The 16,290-nt window shown below is 37.2% G+C and overlaps 1 long non-coding RNA gene across 2 annotated transcripts in view; it reads right to left on the reverse strand.

Moving 5' to 3' along the window:
- Nucleotides 1–2,209: 2,209 nt before the first annotated feature.
- The window catches only part of LOC113247903 (uncharacterized), a 378,815-nt gene continuing 364,734 nt past the window's right edge, over nt 2,210–16,290 (reverse strand). The window contains exon 5 of one of the 2 annotated variants that reach the window (XR_007188762.2): nt 2,210–4,407. This is a non-coding gene — a long non-coding RNA (uncharacterized LOC113247903). The remainder of the gene's footprint in view (nt 4,408–16,290) is intronic. The other variant, XR_008957362.1, reaches the window with a different exon arrangement.

Raw genomic sequence — 16,290 nt, forward strand, 5'->3', positions numbered from 1 at the left:
CATTGTTGGTGGGAATGCAAGTTGGTACAGCCACTCTGGAAAACAGTGTGGAGGTCCCTTAAAAAGTGAAAAATTGAGCTACCCTATGATCCAGCCATTGCACTACTGGGTGTTTACCCCAAAGATACAGACGTAGTGAAGAGAAGGGCCATATGCACCCCAATGTTCATAGCAGCAATGTCCACAATAGCTAAATTGTGGAAGCAGCCGAGATACCCTTCAACAGATGACTGGATTAAGAAGTTGTGGTCCATATATACAATGGAATATTACTCAGCTATCAGAAAGAACGAGTTCTCAACATTTGCTACAACATGGACGGCAATGGAGGAGATAATGCTAAGTGAAATAAGTCAAGCAGAGAAAGACAACTATCATATGATTTCTCTCATCTATGGAACATAAGAACTAGGATGATCGGTAGGGGAAGAAAGGGATAAAGAAAGGGGGGGTAATCAGAAGGGGGAATGAAACATGAGAGACTATGGACTATGAGAAACAAACTGAGGGCCTCAGAGGGGAGGGGGTGGGGGAATGGGATAGGCTGGTGATGGGTAGTAAGGAGGGCACATATTGCATGGTGCACTGGGTGTTATACACAACTAATGAATCATCGAGCCTTACATCGGAAACCGAGGATGTAGTGTATGGTGACTAACATAATATAATAAAAAATCATTAAAAAAAAAAAAAGAAGTTGGGAGTGTGCTGCTGGCTGAAAACAGTTGGATGGTACTGTGGGTTTGATTCTCTATCTAAGTGAGACTGTAGGTTGGGCTCCACAGTTGCCTGGGCTATCTGGTCAAGGCTTGTGAGATATCTGGAACTGGGTACTACACTCAGCAGTAGGTGGGACTACAAATTAGCTTCCCTGGAGGGACAGAACGATGAGACTCAGGGCCTGTACAGTTCAGTTTGGTGACTCAAATCAGGGAAGAGGTTGCATTAGATTTTCTTTCAAGGTGAAGTCCCAGTTTTTCTCCGCACATGGGGAAAGCCACTGGCTGTGTGCTGTGCTGTTCAAGTGCCACTGTAAACAGGTCTATTGGCTCTAAACAGTCACAGTTTCCTGTGTGGCCTGGTAACATTCCTTAGTTAAGTGGGCTGAAGGCTATGTTCATCAATGAATAGAGCTATGAATTATTTTTCCTGCCTGAGCTCAGTGGAAGAATCAGCTGCAAAACAGATAACGTTCTTTGTGGTCTTGACTCAAGCTGTCCCATGCCACAAGTTCCCTGGCTGGGCAGGGTCACTGGCTCTGCTTTGCTATCTATCAACTCAGTTTGCGTATTTCTCTGCTTGAGCTTACAGAGTATCCAGGCTTTTCTTTTCTTTTCTTTTCTTTTCTTTTCTTTTCTTTTCTTTTCTTTTCTTTTCTTTCTTTTCTTTTCTCTTCTCTTCTCTTCTCTTCTCTTCTCTTCTCTTCTCTTCTCTTTTCTTTTCTTTTCTTTTCTTTTCTTTTCTTTTCTTTTCTTTTCAGGTTTTATTTATTTATTTGACAGAACATGAGCACAAGCCGGGGGTAGCAGAAGAGGGAGAGGGAGAAGCAGGCTCTCCACTGAGCAAGGAGCCCACCATGGGGCTTGATCCCAGGACCCTGGGATCAGGACCTGAGCCAAAGGCAGACACTTAACCGACTTAGCCACCCAGGTGCCCCAGTGTCCAGGCATTTCTATCAACCTTTCTGCCTAAATAGGCCAGGAGCCACACATAAAAGTAGAGAGGGCTGTGACTCAGCCTGCCTGCCTGGGTGGTATGGGAAGGCCCTCTCCAGGTACCGCCTGTAGCTGGGTGCTACACTAAGCAGTATGTGAGGTTATGAATTAACTCCTTTTTCCGGGCATTGCCCAGGAACCCATCATGCCTGGTACTGACTTTGCTAGGGGCAACCAGCACTGCCTGTATGTTTCTCAGCTTGAGTGTTACTGTGTAAGACAGCTTCTAGGTGTTCTTGCTAACCCCTTTGATAAGAAGGACCTGGGAACTACACTTAGTAGACAGTGTCTACACAACATATATCAGATTACCTTTATAGGATGATGAAGTATTACTAATTGCAATGTTATGAATTATCTTAGTTTTTTTTTTCCAAGGATATGATTACTATGAAAATATCCACTAAAAGTAAGTTGCTTTGTGTAAATATTTTAAAATTAAAAAGTACAAATAGGAGTAAAAATATGTTGGAAAAATATAAGTGGATTTTTTGTTTTTTGTTTTTTGTTTTCTTTTTATTTCCAATAACTTGGTTATTATTTTTAAATTATTGTTAAAAAGGCTTAACCTCTGATGGATAAATTTGTTTTCTAAGAAAGACAGAATGAATCTTAATTGAGAATTTAAATAATTTGCCAAGAACAGGTCTGGGTGTAGAAGTTTTTAGCAGATTTTTAAATTATATCTCAATATTATATATTATCTTTACTTGTTTAAAACTACGTATGGCTCTTTTTGCATCTGTTTCATTTTCATCCCAAGTCGTTGTACTACAGTTCAATTCTGATGCTAGTGATATTCATTTTCCAAGGTTGCTATAACAAAATACCACAAGATAGGTGGCTTAAACAATATAAATTTATTTTCTCATAGTTCTGGAGACTGGAAGCTTGAGGTCAAGGTCTTGGCAGAGTTGGCTTTCTCCGAGGTCTCTCTCCTTGGCTTATCAATTTATCATCCTTTTCTGCCTCTTCAAATGGGCATTCCTCTGTGTATACATATCTTGGGTGTTTATTCTCTTCTAAGGACATTGGTCATTTTAGATTAGGGCACTACTGTAATGGCTTCATTTTAACTTAGTAACTCCCTTAAAGATCTTATTGCTGAATATAGTTACATTCTGAGGTAATGGTGATTGCAATTTCAACATATGAATTTTGTGGGGACACAGTTCAGCTTATAACATTCCATCCTCTGGAACTCCCAAATTCACATTCTTCTTTGATGCAAAATACATCCCCCATCCCAACAGCCCTAAGGTTTTAACCCAATCCAGCATCAACTCCAAGTCAAGAATCTCATCTAAGTATCATCTGAATGAAGTGTAGGATATTTCTGCTTCAAAATGGAAAAATTAGAGGAAAGGAGTTGCTGGACCCAAGCAAGTAAACAACTTAGCAGGTCAGATTCCATCAAAATTTAAAGTTTGAAAATAATCCTCTTTGCCTTGATGCTCTGTTATAAGGACCCACCTTATTGGTGGCCCCCTTTCCTCCTACTGAGATTGCAGTGTTGCTCAAACATCTCTGAATAGGCAACCCTGTTCCTCAGGCCCTGGGCTGTGGCAGCCTATTCTCCTGAAAACAAGGTGTTCTCATTCTCTAAAACTAAAGAAGAGACTGCCTTGTCCCCCAGCCCTTAGTACTGCTTTTTAAAGTCATTCTTCCGTTTTCTTTAAGGATAACATGTTCTTGGCCACATAACTCCATTGACTCATATTGCAGGATTCCAGAAATCTGACAGCCTAGTTCATTTTGTCCCACTTTTAGTCTCTTTAGTTTAAGCAGGTAATATTTCTGCTAATATAACCCCATCTCTCTTCCTGGCTTCAGCCAAGATGGCTGATTAAATTTAGGGTAATCTTTTTATGGCATTACTGTTCAGCCATGCCCTTTGTGTTCTCTCCAGAGCATGTGTTCTCATTTTTTGCAGTATGGATAAGCTGAGAATTTTACAGATCTTCATTTCTGATTCCTTTTTGCTTAACAATTCCTTCAAGTTATCTTTCTCTTGTTGGATTTTACTCTAAATAGTAAGGAGAAATCAAGACATATTTTGAACACTTGTTGCTGAGAAATCACCTCTGCTAAATACCCAAGGTAGTAACTCATAAGTTCTACCTTCCACAAAGCACTAGAACACAATTCAGCCAGGTTTTTTGCCACTTTATAGCAATAATTATCTTTCCTCCCATTTCCAATATGTTCCTCATTTTTGTCTGAGATCAGAAGCACATTTAATGTTCCTATTTCTATGCCATTTTGTTCATTATGATATATGTATCCTCTAAGATGATACATTCTCTACACTCTGCCCTTTTCTTTCTAAACCCTCAATAGAATCATATTTAACACCCATATTTCTACCAACAGTCCCTTCAAGGCAATCTAGACTTTTCTAGCATGCATCTCAAAACTCTTCCAGTCTCTAGCCATCATACAATTCCAGAGCCACTGCTACATTTTGAATATTTATTACAGCAGCAAACCATTTATGATACCATAATCTGTTTTGTCAACCTGGGCTGTCATAACAAAAACACAGACTGGTTAGCTTGAACAACAAGTTTAAATTCTCACAGTTCTGAATGCTGGAATGCAAGTTCAAGGTGCCAGCAGGGTTGATATCTGGTAGTTCTTTCTCCTCATCTTGCAGACAGTCCTTTCTCATTTTGTCTTCACATGGCCTTTTCTTTGTGTATACATTTAGCGGGGAGAGGGAGAGAGAGAGCAAACGAGAGTGAGTGAGCAAGGCAGCACACTTGCACTCTGGTGTCTTTTCATTCCTTGTAAGTATATTAGTCCTATTGAATAGAACTCCACCATTATGACTCTATTTGAACTTAATTACCTCCCTAGAGACTCTGTCTCCAAATAGTCACATTGGGGTCAGTTCTTCAATATATGAATTTTGGGGAGACACAATTCAGTTCACAACAGCCAGATAAAGTATATTAAAAACAGCATTTGGCATATAGCTATGTTTACAAAAATGGCAGCTGCTATTGCTGATGTTTTTGGTACTGCATGAATAAAGGTGGTGGCATGCTATTAATAAAAGAGAAGCATGAGTTAGAAATAATTATCACTAGAAATTTTTACTCGCTTTTTCCATAATTTACTTTGGCAATTGACTATCATTGAGGTGAAAAAATGAAACTATTATTGTATTAATCTGCTAGATCTGCCATAAGAAAATATTACAGACTAGGGGCTTAAACAGCAGAAATCTATTTTCTCAGTTCTGGAAACTAGAAGTCCAAGACCAGCATTGGCAGGTTTGATTTCTTCTAAGACCACTCTCCTTGATTTTCGGATGACTGCCTTCTTGATGTGTCCTCACATGGATTGTATTCTGTGCCTGTATACCACTGGTGTTTCCTCTTCTTATAGATATAGTCACATTTTACTAGAACTTACCCATACAATCTCATTTAACATACATTATCTCTTTAATTGCCTTATTTCTACATATAATCACATTATAAGGTATTGGGGTTTAGGGCTTCCACATGAAAATTTTGGGGAGACACAATTCAGCCATTAACAATTATCATTATATTTTAGCACACTGTGTTGAAAAAAGTTACAAAATAAATTAAAAAAAAACTATACTGTCTGCCTGTTTAAAACTATGTAGGGATTTTTAGGCAAAAAAATCTCGAAAAATTTGCTGTCAGAAGCTTTAAATTTACTTAAGGATCTCTTAGCAAGAGACAGCACATTTGTAAATAACTTCTTCAAAATTAGAGGTAAATGAACCAATAAAATTGTTAATCATAGAAGGAGGGGGGTGTTGACATAAACAGGAAAAAAAAAAAAAACCTAGTTAAGAAAGTGGTTTCCCATTCTGTATGAGAAAGTTGGAGAGATGCCATTATTATTACTGTGAATTTCAGAGATGTAAAACAAAAGGAATTGCTGAAGTAGATTTAATGATCACATTTATCCAGATACCATTTTAGGTTATACTTATGTATTAAAAATTAATGCAATATCAGTCCTTAGTTATTGGAGACATTAGCTGAACCTAGTTTATGAAGAAGCAAATCTTTGTTATGGATTTCAACAAAGTGGGTCCTGAAAATTATGATAGAGTTCATGTTTGGGAAGGTTTTGATCATGAGAAAATGTCTCTGCATAAATGTTATCATTGTTTTATTGATTCAAACCATATTTATCAAGTGACTTTTGCCAGACATTGATTTAGGCCCTTAGAATTTAATCATTAATAAAGGAAAAAAATGCTTTCTATCCTTGAAGATGTTGCATTCTAGCTTGGAAAGGGTACAACACAAATTAACCTAAGAAGTAATATAAAATATAGGGATGGTTATTGGAAAAGTGGGCAAGGGATAGATGGCAGTATAAAATTTTGTAGTTAGGTAGAGGCTGGGATGTCTGGAGCAAGGACTTAAATTACCTTAAGAAGTTAACACAGAGATTGGGGGCAGGGGGAAGCTAAAATGGGAGTATATTCAACTTCCTGAAAATCCTGAAGTCCATCAACCAGGAATAAGATGGTGCACATACACATGGAGTAAGATCTTGACCTCAAAATGTTTCAACATTATACTAGACCAGAGATTAAGACCATGACTCCCCTAATGCATCTACCTTCATTGTTATTTTTGAATAAACAAAGGATAGAGCAAAAGAGTGAGCCATGATCACTTGTGTTTTGGAAAAGATTCAAAAGTAGGCAGAGAAGAAAAGCTTTATAGTGGAAAAAAAAAAAAGGAAGACTTTGTGTATTGCCCTGATTGGAGATGTTTGTCATGAAAAGGTTGTAAATTCCTAGGCTGGCTTCCTGGGATGTTTATTTTAGATTGAGGGGTTGGTGTCTTGGGGAGTTTACTGCAGGTCGTTAGTTAGAGTTCTACTTTTATATAAAGTCTGGTCATTGTCTGTATTTTCAAGTCTCTCAGTATCAACTAAAACCCATGCTTTCCAATCCTTTCTTATTTAGACCTTTGCTATACTCTGTCTTGAGTCCACTAGAATCAGTATCATTATGCTTTTTATGCTTGATTATGGCAGCCACACCAAGAATACCAAGGTCCAAGTCAACCACCATCTCATAATCTATGTAGCCCTATTCTTTTCTTATCATTTCTCCTTCTATAACTTCCCCCTAGTTGTATTATACTCTGGAATTTATGATTCATTACCCACAAAACCCCATATATTTTTAATTTTTCTCCATATGTTTCTTTTGCTTTCACCTTTTTTCTCTAATAAAAACCCGACTCTCCCCTAGGGACACTAATTCCCCTCAATACCTTTCAAGTGGCAACTCTAAGTAGCTCCTTTCAGACCAATTTTTCTCACTCATGGGAACACACACACACACACACACACACACACACACAGAGCTTTGAATCTCCTATAATAAGACCATATTGCCCACTAACTCTTGCTACAGTCACCCATTCATCCTTGCATATTTCCCCCTTTTGGGGATGTTTCACTCCTAGATAAATCTATTCTCTCCAGTAGTACTCCTGTCTTAATTCTTGGTGTGATGTAATATAATACACGTGTATGACATTTCTAAGGTCTAGCCTTTCAATACCTTGGATTGCTTTCCTCTAAAGGTCTTGGACTCCATCCTTTCTCAGTCCCTTACTTGTAGATATGTAACCCATAAACTATCAGTACTTATCATAACAACCCCTCTATAATTGTAACTTTATACATCCACCTCCCTAACCTACCTCCTTCTACCATTCCAGCTTATTCCTTATATTAACTCCTAAAAATCCTTATACTTCACTGTAACCATCAAGACACTTACCTTCCCACTTTTTCAATGTTTCTCACCTCCTATGTGTCTACAGTTCTCCAGTTTAAATTTCATGGTAAGTAATTATAAACATTCCTTTGTATATACACTTGATTTCCTTGACTTTTTCTCATGTCATTATTACCGGGTTGACAAGCAGAATTTTGGTTGAATATAACTTTTCATCTAATCTGTATCTGCTCTGGGGGATATAGACTGAAAAGCTGTCAGAAATTTTATTTTTCAATTAGAACATATATGTTGTGTAATGACCCTTAAATGTTCTTTTATTTGATTCACATTTTATCCTCCCTAATATGTCAATTTTCTGTCAGTTACTCTCTTTTCCAAACTATTATATGTTATTAATACATTATCTTTATGCGACTCAAGTCAACTTTCAAAAAATGTGAGATTCTAGGAAATTAATTTATCAATGACAGTTGCTGCTTCTGCCATAACTTTTTGTGACATTGGGGAAATTATTTAATCTTTGTCCATAAAATGAGTATAACAGTAGTTCATGTAAGGTTTTAGTGTACTATCTTGACAAATATTAGATTTTACTAATTGTACAACTTTTACCCTTCTTGTAACTATTATTACTTTGTCATTACCAATATTGTCAAACAAAAGGATTTGTAGTATTCATCGAAAATTTAAGATGTTTTGTATTTTAGTTTGCTAAGGCTTACATAAGAAAATACCACAGACTGGGTTCCTTAAACAACAGACATTTATTTTCCCACAATTCACAAGTCCAGGAGTCCAAGATAAGGATATTGGCAGGTTTGACTGCTTCTGAGGTCTCTGTCCTAGACTTGTAGATGGCCATCTTCTCACTGTTTTCACATGGTCTTTCTTTTGTGCACTTAAATCCCTGCAGTCACTTTGCGTGTCCAAATTTTCTTTCTTTCATTTTTCTTTTCTTTTCTTTTCTTTTCTTTTCTTTTCTTTTCTTTTCTTTTCTTTTCTTTTCAAATAAAGTTACCATCAAATTGGATTAGAACATATTTTAAAGTCTTAATTATAACTTAATCAACTCTTTAGTGTCTGTATCATTGTAAACAGTGATATTCTGAGATACTGGAATTTAGGACTTCAATAAATGAATTTGGTTGTGGGGACAAAATTCAGCCATAACAGTTTGTATTATGTGTTTCGTTAGAGTAATATCTTATAAAATCACAACTAAAGTGCACATTTAATATCTTAAGTCTGATTCTTTTTAAGCAGGGCTGTCCTTCCTAAAATGTACTTACATCCAAAGATCCTAGAGATAGATCCCCATCCTCTGCCCAACAAAATCCAGAAAATCAGCCTACTCTAACTCTGTCTACCTGAGAATGCAATAATATGTCACCATTTCCATTCTATTCTTTTAAATACATTTCCTACCCTATTCCCTTGATTAGAACTTCCCTGATATGGGCCAGATTTGCAGGATCCCCATGAAGCCCTTCTCTGATTCTCACCACATCCAACTTGTGTTAACACATTTATTCACAATTTCTTATCACTGCAGTAATTCTCAATACGTGCTCTGCAGTAACATCATACAACTTATATTGACTTGCTCTGTGGTATCATTGTAAAACTGAGGGTAATAACTTTCCATTGAGACTTTTAGAATAATATACAAAATTAGAGAATTCTAATCTGTATTCCACCCCCCACCAAATAGCAATGGCGGTTTTCATTAGAATTGTGACAGTTACTTTTTAGAGTCTAGAAAGTATTCAAAGGAAATAGTATTCACAAATACAACCCAAAATAAAATGACTGGACATATCACAAATATACCATTTCAATTCTTTTTTGATAAATTATTTTTGAAGCAGTCTTTCAGATATACATATGTTCCTGACCTACAAATTTTCCTTTCCTTGAGGATTAGTTATCCTGATATTCCTCCTTATTCAGAGGAAGATTGACCTTCATTAAGGCTTTGTCACATTGTTCTTGACCTTGGCCTCCAGTGCTATTCTTCCTGCCTGTTTACTTCCTGCCTGTTTTTTCCTCAGTCAGTCCACATATTAGTCTTTCCCATGTTAAAAAAAGATAAACAAAAAAAGTAAAAAAAAGATAAAAATACTTCCTTTGAAACTATCTTACCCACAATGTCATGCCTATTTCTTTCCTTTCATGATAAAAATCAGTGACTGAAACAGTTAATGTCAATGTCTCTATTTCTGCCTGATTCCCCAGTGCATTAAATCTGGTCCATATCTCTATGACTACATAGAAAGAGCTTTTGCTACAATTACTAATGAATTCCTCATCAATAAATCCAATCCCTGGGTTTTGTTCTTATCCTACTTAATCCTGCTGCAGTATTTGGCACTGTTAGATACACTCTTCTTTAAATCTTCTCTTTCACTACAGAGAGCTTAATTTTTACAATTTTTTCTTTGCCTGTACTTTTTCTTACTTTTAATATTATGTTTCTCTCTCTCTCTCCTAAAAGTTTTTATTTTCCATGGATATGTTTTGACATTTAGCTATTATTGCATTACACATCCTGCCTACCAGGTAACCACATTTATTACAAAGACTTTATTATCCGTAGAAAGAAAGCCTTAATATAAGTTTGATAGAGGCGTAGTCTGCCCATATTTATTTACTTCTATACTCCTTGTAGCTAGTTTGAGACTGTAAAATTGAATATTTTATTTAATGAATACCTCACTTAAATTTAAAGGCTCTATTAAGTCTACATATTTGTAGATAGGTACTGCACATCTTTATTTGCATGTTCCACAAGTAGCTCAAACTTGATAATATTTTTTCCTAAAAATCTATCCTTGTACTTCATGCCACATGTCACTTCACCATTCATTCATTTATTTCTATATTAAATATTCACTAAGCTTGTACTTTGTACCCAGGCACAGGTTACAGTAATAAATAGACAAAAAATCCTGTCCTAATGGAGTTTACATTACAGTGAAGTAAACAGAAGATACACAAGTAAATATCTAGAGAGTTGAGTGTTCGTGAGCATCAAGAAATACATCAAGCAGAGATCAGTAATATTATGCAAGCAAAGGAATCTAATTTATGTAAAACTCATAGGTAAAGACCTTAAGGAAGTAGGAAGGTTCTTTTAAACTCCCATATATCAGTGGGATGTGCAAGCAAGAACAAAAGCCCTGAGGTAGATAGGAGTTCACCTGTCTGTATTTGGTGAAGATCAAAAAGTCGATGAAGCATGAAGAAAAAGAACTAAAGGGAAAGTAATCAAAGTTGAGGTCAGAGAGGTAACAAAAGGAACAATTCATGTAGAGCTTTAAAAAAACTTGAGAAATGATCATTCTAATTTTATCTACTTTTTTTTTAAGATTTATTTTTTGAGAAAGAGTGCAAAAGAGCATGAGTGGGGGAGGGGCAGAGGGAGAGAATCTCAAGCAGACTCCCCACTGAGCACAGAGCTTGACCCTGGGCTTGATCTCATGACCCATGAGATCATGACCTGAACCAAAACCAGGCGTTGGACACTCATCTGACTGAGCCACGCAGGTGCCCCTGTCGTCTACATTTTTAACAAAGCTATATGTGATCTTTGGCAAGATTATCAGGAGCACTTCTGGTGGGTTTTTTTCCCAACTACTATTGATAAATAATGTCTATATGTGTTCATTAGATGTGACATATAGTTATACTCTAATTCTATGGATTTATGTGTTAGTTGAGAAATATAATAAGGATATTTCTATGGATTGAATGTGGGTGTTCCCCAAAATTCATATGTTGAAACTCTAATCCCCAATGTGATACTAACTGGACACGGGGCCTTTGAGAGTTAATTAGGTCATGAGAGTGGAGCCCTCATATTGGCATTAGTGTCCTTATAAGAAGATATGTGAGAGAGCTTGATTTCTCTTGGTGTCCCCCCTTCCACCATATAAGGACTCAAAATTGACCTGCAAACCAGGAAGAGAGCCCTCACCGAGGACCCAAACATGTTGGCACATGGATATAGGATTTCTAGCCTCCAGAAATATGAGAAACAGACTCTCCATAGATAAATGTAGAAAAGAGGCCACATTGAAGAGGATAGTAAGGGTGGAGACATGGTCTAGAGCTTAACAGATGCATGGGACTGTCTGTGGGTGGGAGAGATACCACAGGCATGGAGAAGGGAGAGAAACAGATCCTCACACCAAACACCCCAGGCACGAGGAAGACAAATCCCCATAACATTTGGCTTTGAAAACCAGAGGGGCTCAACAGGGTTCATAACCTGGAACTTTAAAAATTGGTGGCCTTGGGTCTGGGAGAGCCAAGAGGGCAGAGTCCCTGACCTTAAAGAGATAGCACAACAAACAGCTCCACTGAGAGATAATATAGAAACAACAATTTGAAAATGCCAGAGCCATATAAGAGGATGTATTTACTAATCTTAGAGCATGTTCTGGAGGGGCAGAGATCTTTGAAGGACTTCTCCAAGAACAAAAAAGATGGCAGATGCCATTTCCCTCCTTCACCACCCCAGCCTAGGTATAAAGACACCTGCAGGAACCAGTGCAGCACCTACAATTGCCACCTAGGTTGCTAACATAATGCCCAGCAATTGCGGGAATACTCCTTCTATCCAAGAATGGGCAGGAGTTTTCATGGGCAGCTGTAGGCCCCTTCCTGCAGCAGACTGGTGCTGACCTTACTTCTATCACACACCCTGTCCCCCATGTTCTCCCATGAACCCACCTCCTCCAATATGCCCTTGGCCAGAAGCCATCCAAAGTGGTACCACAAACCTGGCAGTGTGCAAGCAGCCCCAATGGGATAACACCACTCCAAAGTGACTCCTGTCCAGTCCAAATGTGGCCCCAGCAGTGCGCTGGGGGGCAGAAATCAGGTCCGACTACTGGCCCTACCCATCAGTGAAACTTCTCAGGGGGACAACACAGTAAAAGCATCCTGCAGTTTGGTGATATTGCATCTCTGACAAATGCCTGGTCTGAGTCAGCTCCAGCCCAAGGCCCCAGACTAACAACACAAAGACCAAGCCCTGCCCACAACAGTCAAAGAGATTGCAGACAATTGGACTAAAGGCAAACACAGTTAAGCCACAACAGTAGGGTACACACAACACACATTGGAGATACACCTGAAGTGCCAGTTTCCAGGGAAGAGAGGATGTTGCACTGCAGGGCACTATAGGACCTCTTCTTCGTAAGGCCACTACTTTCTTGCTTTTCAAGAGAAAGAGAGATAGCTGACTTTCTTAACACATAGAAACCCAGTGTTAGAAAAATGAGGAGACAGAGGAATATGACCCAAACGAAAGAACAGGAGAAAATCACAGTGAGAGCTAAAAAAAATAAAAAATAAATGGAGATAAATAATGTGCCTGATAGGGAATTTAAAGTAAAGGTCATAAAGATACTCACTGGACTTGAGAAAAGAGTGGAGGACCTCAGTGAAACCCTCAACAAAGAGATAGAAAACATAAAAGAGAACCAGGTCACATGATACTATATGTAGAAAACCCAAAAGACTACCAAAAACTAGTAGAACTAATAAATAAATTCAGTAAGATTGCAGGATACAAAATCAATATACAGAAATCCATTGCTTTCTATACACTAATAATGGGACAGCAGAAAGATAAATTAAGAAAACAATTACCTTTACAATTGCACCCAAATTAGTAAAATACCTGGGAATAAACTTAACCAAGGCGGTGAAAACCTGTACTCTGAAAACTATAAAACGTTGATGAAAGAAATTGAAGCTGACACAAATGGAAAGACATTCCATGCTCATGGATAGAAAGAACAAATATTGTTAAAATGTCCATACTACCAGAGCAATCTATAGATTTAATGAAATCCCTATCAGAAAACCAACAGCTTTCTTCACAGAACTAAAACAAATATGGCTTTCTATCATTTTTTGTCTCTTTTCTGATTAATTTGAATGCACTTGTTTCTCAATTCATGGCCCTGTACAAGAATGGCACCTGTTTTGAAAGTTAGTAGGACTAGAATGCTTCAGCCCTTGGTCATTTTTACCACAGGCCTCTTGAAGTCACCTGGTATTGACTCTTTGTCATGTTTAAATGCTATTTTCAAATTTTCCTGTTGCATTTTTTTCAGTAAATATTAATTGTTAATATTGGTGTTTTCCTCCTCACAAATCCATTAGAGACTGTCTTTTTACTTCCTTATTTTTCTTCCCACAAAGATATTGACAACAATGCATATTTTATGGCTATTGGTGGTTTATTCTTCTCTGTTGGAATTTTGGGATAAGTATGCATACTTTCCCACCTACTTTTGTTGAAAATACTGCCCATATTTCTGACTTCACTATCTAGTTGCTCTGTCTGAAAGATTACACTCTAATGCCACATTTAACTCTTTATGTCTGTGGAACAACAGCCATCATCCAGATAGAACATTCCCATCATGCACAAAAGTTCCCTTATGTCGCTTTGCAGTCAAAGACCTCCTTTGGGTCAGGACCAGGTAGCAACTAATCTGCTTTCTGTCATTATTCATGTGTGAATTTTCTATTACTTTATATAAATCTTATTATACAGTATGTGCTCCTTTGTAGCTCCTTTTTTTCACTCAGTATAATGTTTGAGAGCCCTCCATCTTGTGGCATGTACTATTTGTCCATTCTTCTTGATCACTGTATAGTGTTCCATTATGTACATATAACTTAATGTGTTTATTTGTTCATGAACAATTCAATTCTCTACAGTTTGGGGCTATTATAAATAAAGTTGCTATGAATATTCATCTATAACTTCTGTGGATATATATTTTTCTTTCTTCTGGGTAACTACATAAAAGTGAATTGTTGAGTCACATAGTAGGTACTATTTTGTTGCATAGTAAAATTCTCTCATACAATATGGCCGAGTGGTTATAATTTGTAAGTTGTGCTGATGATTTAACTTCTTAGAAAGATGAGTAACCCAAAGTCTGTAATCGCTGTCTCATAAGTACTGCCATTTGAGTACTGCTAAAAAGTGACTTTTGCTGGCATGGTATCTTTTGTTTGACTAGTAAAACATAAATCCCTTCAAAAAGAAATGGTAAGGATTCCAGCAAAATGTAGAGGGTCAGGAAGAAGCATTTCATTTGTTCCCGTATTTTCTGTTGCTATGGGAACAAAATAAAATACATAAACAGTTTTTACTTTACACAATTAAAGCATGACAACAAACATAGTTTGATAAAATAGTTATTAAATAGTGGTACACCTAAATTTAAACCACTGTCATGAAGTAAAATAAAGGAAAGTCTGAATTACAGTGTATCTGAAAATTGAAGCTTGCAGGTATTTCCCTAAAGACAAAAATGACAGAAGAGTCAGTGGCCTGATAATTGCACCCCATGAAGATCAAAGACCTAAAAGATAAAAAGAGATCCTCTCACAGAGCCCAAACTGGTCCTTCAGGACAGTGATTGACAAAATCATTCTTTACCTCAGACACACATTAGGAATATAATGAGGTCACCAGAGAGGATTGGGCATGTTTCTTGGATTTTGTATAAAGGATTCTGAGAAGAGAATTTCCTGGGAGCACTTAATCCAAACCCTTACCTAAACCATAGTAACCTACCATTTCACTTATAAAATTATTCTGAGTTGAATATAGTTATTTTCAGGTGTCTAGGCAGGATATTTGTGCATGAATAATATCAAATATATTACTAATTGAAATTCCTTGCTTTCATGTCTTAAGCCTTCATCGTTTGATGAAGAAATGCCATATATCACTAAGAAATGGATCCAGGATTTTGAGTTTAATGGGGTGAATGGACAAGAAATTGGATAGTCTTTTGTAGTGAGATTGTGAGTGTGTGTGCACGCATGTGTGAGAATGAGAGGATAGTGAAGCAAATATTTAGTGTAGAGAAGCATGAAACATTGTCATTATTACTTTTTGCCAAATATTTCCAGAACTCCTCAGGCATTTTTAGGATCAAACTTCTCAAACCGTTGAAGTTATGTTTGACATGTGATTTTCTTTGCACAATACAACATGAGCATAAATGATATGTTATTTCCAGGCAAAAGATAGAATAGGAAATTCCTGATTTGCCCCCTTTAAAATGGGGTTTAGGGATAGCTTTTATCTCCCATTGAAACATTGAGAAAAAGAAAATTACAGCAGGTCAGCTGCTAACAACCAATTTAATATCGAATTACAGCAGTATGGTGTGAATCCAGAACCCCTCTATGGCAGCATTTAAAGATACCTTCATCTCCTGGAAGGCAGAGTATGCTAAAAAATTAGCACAAGATATGATTATGAGAATAGTGAAATTCCCTTCTCTTGTGTGCTGCGAAATTTGTCACCTCAAGCAGATGCCTTTAAAATGTTGTTTGCATTCCTAATTTGCCCCCACCTTCTCTCTTTCCTTTGACTCAAGTAATTTATAAAGTAGATAAGCAGCATCAGATACACCTGAAAATATACTGGAAGTCAATTCTTAGGGCCCATCCCGAACTTAGTAATGAAGAAAGGGCCATCTATCTATATTTTAACAAGCCTGCTAGATATTTCTGATGCATGGCGTACTTTGAGCACTTCTGGTTTAAACTAATAAATTGAGTAGAATTTTCCCTGCTTTGGAGGGGAAGCATTATACCTTAAAGAATCTCCTGGACGTGGTTAAGATATCCTGGAAGAAAATGGGAGAAATGCCTGGGAATGAACCTTTAGGGTGTTGAATCAGAGTTAGGACATAGAATATACAGGTGGATAGTGGACAGTTTTTGATATGGGGACTTGCTTATGATTTAGAAAGACTGGAATGATTCCTA

The sequence above is a fragment of the Ursus arctos genome, unplaced genomic scaffold, assembly GCF_023065955.2.
Source record: "Ursus arctos isolate Adak ecotype North America unplaced genomic scaffold, UrsArc2.0 scaffold_4, whole genome shotgun sequence".
NCBI lineage: Eukaryota > Metazoa > Chordata > Mammalia > Carnivora > Ursidae > Ursus > Ursus arctos.